This window comes from Barbus barbus, assembly GCF_936440315.1.
Source record: "Barbus barbus genome assembly, chromosome: 31".
Lineage (NCBI taxonomy): Eukaryota > Metazoa > Chordata > Actinopteri > Cypriniformes > Cyprinidae > Barbus > Barbus barbus.
The window spans coordinates 484,121-490,000 of NC_136759.1; positions in this window are offsets into that span (position 1 = coordinate 484,121).

The window sequence follows — 5,880 nt, forward strand, 5'->3', positions numbered from 1 at the left end:
AAACCACTGCATTTTCATTATGATACAACCCAACATGAGCAGCTTTTATTTCAATTTCAAGGGTATAGAATTTAGTAGAGATGCTATGATATGTCCCTACTGTTATCAGCCACTAATAAACGGCCCCTAGCAATCATTTTCATCAAACAATTAAATGTGTAAGCACTATTGTTGTAATTTCGGCTGCATCTGAAATAGATCATACCCTTGACATTACATGAGAAGATAAAGAAATATTTAAGAGATGTGTGGAGTAAGAACAGTTCAGCTGAATCAAGTTTAGCCTCTCGAACTTTGTTCTCCCATTTCCTCTATTATCACTGACTCTATATAGAAACAGCAATCATTTCTCAAATATTAATATATACTGATCAATGTAACTGAATTCAGTGTTATGAGACTGGATGCTTTCAGCTGATTTCTACTGAACTGCAGCTCAAACTATTTCAAATCTAGTGAATTAAGCTACAAACTCCATCCTAAAGCACAATGTTTCCATCTAACATGTGTTGTGAGCTGCAGCTCGTCATATTAATGCAGTGTTTCACTAGTTAGCAGTAAACCTCACCTCACTCAATATCTTCATACATTTCTGGTGAATGTTAGTTATCTTTGGAATGGGATGGAAATATGGATATTGTATTTGTAAACATAAACATTTTCACTTGTTTCAGTTAATGTGATGAAACTAGCGAGCTGAGCCAGTAGTAGAGCAGTGTCGTGTAAACACGACTGAAGACGAGGAACAAACCGAATCATGCAACAAACCATGCAGTTTGGTTTTAGAGCAAAATACTCAACGGAAACCGCAAATTGTTTTTTTATAGAAAATATTAAAACTCTTAGATGAAGGTGGTGTAGCTGGAGCACTGTTCCTTGATTTAAAGAAAGCCTTTGACTCCGTTAATCACAGAATCCTGATGTCTAAGTTAGCTTGTTTTAATTTCTCATCACACTTAACTGGATAGAGTCATATCTATCAGATAGATTTCAGTGTGTTAGAGTACACAATCACCTATCCAATGATTTAGGTACATCAACTGGTGTTCCGCAAGGATCTATCTTGGGTCCAATGCTTTTTGCTATGTATATAAATGATTTTCATCTTTCATGTCCTGCCATTAATATACAAATGTATGCGTACGATACAGTGATTTATATACATGGTAATAGTCTGACACAAGTTGCAAATTAACTTATGAATTCTATGGTTAATGTGTCAGCATGGCTAAAAGAGAATTGCTTGCAACTAAATGTGTCCAAAACAGTATGCATGTTCTTCTCTAAGCGGTATTATTAAAGAGCCGGATGTTTACGTGTCAGGGCTGAGGCTGCAGGTAGTGCCTCAATATAAATATCTGGGAATACTGATTGATTCTAAACTTACATTTAAAGCTCACGCAAAAAAGGTTTGTAAGCAGGTTAGGTTTAATCTCTATAGTTTTAAACTTATTAGAGATAACGTCATTAGAAGCAGCTAAGATGTTTATGTATTCTATGGTTATTTCTCTCATGACTCACTGTTAATCACCTGGTCTCAGGCGAGTTCAGTGACTCTAAAACCATTAGTCCTTATACAAACATACACTTAAAGTCTTCCATAAGAAATCAGTACATTATCACCATTGTCCAATACTGGAAAAATATCCTTTGTTAAGTTGGGAAAACATGATTAAGTATGCAAATGTATGCTTGACGTATGAAATTATTTCTGGTTTATCTTCTCCCCCTCATGGTCAGTTAGTTTGTATCAGAACAGCTAGTTATCGCTCTACAAGAGGAGCATTAAGAGGAGCCTGTATCATACCGCTTAGACCAGTACATTTAGTCTGCTTTAGCTGCACAAGAATGGAATAATATTCCAACAACTCTCAGAGATCTAGACACATGTGCTTTATTTAGGGTTCAACTGAAGAATTGGTTAATTAGTACTCAGATTTGTCAACACTAGAATCTTAATCTGCTAGCCATCCTATTATTGTTTGTATTTTGTTGCATTGTTCTAAATTGTTTAAACCGATTTTTATTATTATTATGTATTTTTAATCACATTTTCCTTAGGGTGACTTGTAACATCTTGACAAGGGACTACAGATGAAACATAGCCTTTGGCTAATTCTGGTACATTTACAGGAATGTTTTATTAATGGACAATGTCCCTGTCAAACTAAATAAATAAAAAATAAATATAAAATCAATGGAGCGAGTCATTTACACTGGAACCGCTTCGACTGATTCAGATCAAGCAAAAACAGCTCAGAACATCCATTCATCTGTATTTCAAGCATTCATCTATTTGCTTGTAATGATTACTTACACAGAAACGGAGCTTTTGCGTCGCAAAGTCATTCAGTTTCGAAACCGGATCGTGTAACGCGAATCATTTGATTCAGATCGGGACTTACGTACCTTAACTGAGGAACAACTACATTTTTCTCGTAATTTCTACATAATTCTCGTACGTGAATCAACTCTTTTTCTTAATTTCTATAGTTAATCATCAGGAAAAGGTCTTACCTCAGGGAAGCTCCCGCTAGATTCGCGCGCTCCTGCAGTCGGTTTAACGGTTTTTGTCACGTGATCCGTTCGAACAGGAAGTGATGTTTATAATCTAACACTTTAACACGGCTCGTGTTTTTGGCCGTCATTTAGGCATTTTGAAAAGGTTTATAATCTTTTATATTAATTTGTGACTAAAAGGCAACTTTTTCATCACTATTTTGATATTTCTGATATGTAAACCGATTATTTTGAGATGATATTTAGTTTGAAAGGTTTTACTGCAATCCAAATAGAATCGTGTGAAGTGTGAAATGGTTCTGGGTTTAGTGGATGAGAAGGGTAATGCAGCAGAAGGAAGTGTTTTAATGTGTGATCCAGACTGCTCTGCTCAGAATGTGAAGATACAGACATTACTGGACAATATCTAACATCTAAACTACATCAGAAACAGACTTACACCTGCATCAAGTGTCAAATTCATTTATTGTTTATAAAAATACATTGCACACAGCTATACAAATGCAAATGTAAACTAAATAGTTTTTTGAAACCGCTTGTAAGCATATAAATGCTCCCCAGTTCTTCCAGCTGATGAACACCTGCGGCACACACACCTGAGAAACACTGCTTCAGTAATGATGAACTTTGATCTGGTTGTTGTCGTCGAGGCTGAGCTGAACTAATCCACCGCTGCTGGACACACTCCTGAGGCTCGGGAACAGAGGACTGAGTGTGTGATGCTCAGGAAAACAGACACAAAACAGAGTGAGTGAGTGAGTGTGAGTGTGTGTGAGTGTGAGTGTGAGTGTGTGTGTGTGTGTGTGTGTGTGTGTGTGTGTGTGTGTGTGTGTGTGAGTGAGTGAGTGAGTGAGAGAGAGAGAGAGAGAGTGTGTGTGTGTGTGTGTGTGTGTGTGTGTGTGAGTGAGTGAGAGAGAGAGAGAGTGTGTGTGTGTGTGTGTGTGTGTGAGTGAGTGAGTGAGTGAGAGAGAGAGAGAGTGTGTGTGTGTGTGTGTGAGTGAGTGAGTGAGTGAGTGAGTGAGTGAGTGAGTGAGTGAGTGAGTGAGTGAGTGAGTGAGTGAGTGAGAGAGAGTGTAGGCAACAGTGTTGTAGATTATGCCATATCAAATATGAGCCCGTCCCATTTCAGTGCACTTACCGTCAAAGCTCAGTCCCCCCGTCTGATCACAGCCAGATCAATCTTTGCATTAAAGGTGAAAACATCAAATCAAGAGAGATCCAGAAAAAGCCAATTCATCTACATAAGCTCAAAACACCATATAGATGGACTCTTAATGCTGCTGAAACATATATTAAAGTACTGAAGTCAAATGAAATAGTCAATTCCATAACACTGTTTAACAATTCAACATATGATCATAATTGGAAAGGAATACATTTAGCAATTAAACATATTAATGATATTTTTGAAAATATAGCAAAAAAGGCTAATTTAAATAAAACTACCACATATAAACACAAAAACAGAGCTAAACAAAAACCTTCTGAAAAGTGGTTTGACCGTGATTGTAAAACAATAAGACAAGCGCTACGATTAATCTCAAAAACACAAAGATCCAGTCAACTCAGAATTACGCTTAAAGCACTCAGAACTTCTGAAACAATACAAAAACACACTGAGACAGAAGAAATTAGATTATTATAACAACACACTTCAGAAGATCAGGGTCAGTTCTGGAGCACTTGGACCAGTCTAAACAATACAAAGCCACAAGAACTAGCCATACAAGATGGTCAAAAAGATTATTTTGAGAAGCTCTATACACATCAAACTGACTCTCTGAATAATCCCAACCAGTTAAAAGCCCTTGAAAAACTGAACGCTCTTGAATCATGACTCAAAAACAACCAAAATCCTCTTGATTATCCAATAACCCAACAAGAACTTAGTGGAAAACTGAAATCCCTCAAATGTAAGAAATCCTGTGGCCCTGACAACATAAACAATGAGATGCTTAAACACATCTCTCCTGAACTTCAGACTGCATTACTCAAACTCTTCAATCTGACTCTGAGTTCAGGCGTTTCTCCTGAGGTCTGGAACACAGGACTCATCTCTCCTATCTTTAAAAGCGGAGACAAAACAGATCCTAATAACTACAGAGGGATATGTGTAACCAGTCATTTGGCAAAAGTATTTTGCTCTATAATCAACTCTCGGATTTCATCTTTCTTAAAGCAGCACAATATCATCAGCAAATCTCAAATTGGCTTCCTCCCTAAACATCGAACCACTGACCATATTCACACACTACACACATTAATAAATCAACATGTATTAAAGAAAGAGGGAACAATATCTGCATGCTTCATAGATTTTAAGAAGGCTTTTGACTCCATTTGGCATAATGGATTGTTTTATAAAATCATTCAAAGTGGCATAGGGGGTAAAATATATGACTTAATTAAAAACATGTATAACCAAAATAAATGTGCAGTAAAAATTGGTCAGCAAAGGACAGACTATTTTTCTCAACAGCGAGGAGTGAGACAGGGCTTCTGCCTCAGCCCCACTTTATTCAACATATATATCAATGAACTGACCGATCTACTGGACCAATCAGAGTCCAGGACTACAATTATTCGACACAGAAGTCAAATATTTACTGTATGCAGACGACTTGCTAATTCTATCTAAAACACCAGAAGGTCTCCAGAACAACCTTGACATTTTAACTAAATACTGCCTTGATTGGAACTTAGAAGTCAACATCCAAAAAACTAAGATAATGATATTTCAGAACAAACCCAGAAATCTAGAACATAAACATATATTTACTTTAAACAACACCACACTTCAGCATGCTTCACAATATAATTATCTTGGTCTGGTTTTAACTCCCACTGGAAATTTCAATTTGGCAATAAAAGCATTACTTGTAAAAGCACTGCATGCCATACGAACAAAACTATTCAAAATAGACATCCCCATCAGAATCTGGACAAAGATTTCTGATAGTGTCATACTGCCTATTGCCCTGTATGGAAGCGAGATCTGGGGCCCAACGAGTAACTACAGCCATAAAGATTGGCACAAACACCCTTTAGAAGCTCTGCATGTAGAGTTCTGCAGAAGCATCCTTCATGTGCACAGAAACACACCAAATAACACCGTCTCCCCATAAATATAATCATTAAAAAAAGAGTTTTAAAGTTCTGGATCCACTTAAACTCTAGTTCTGAAGATTCTCTTCATTTTAAAGCACTACAAACACAAAGAATGAGTGCCCAAAAAAGTCATCTTTGTGTACTGGTGTCAGATCTGACTAACAAAGCACTCAATATCACCAACCCTGAAAAACCTGGAAGAATCAAAGAAATGATGAATGAAGAGAAGGAGACATACATACAGCACTGGAA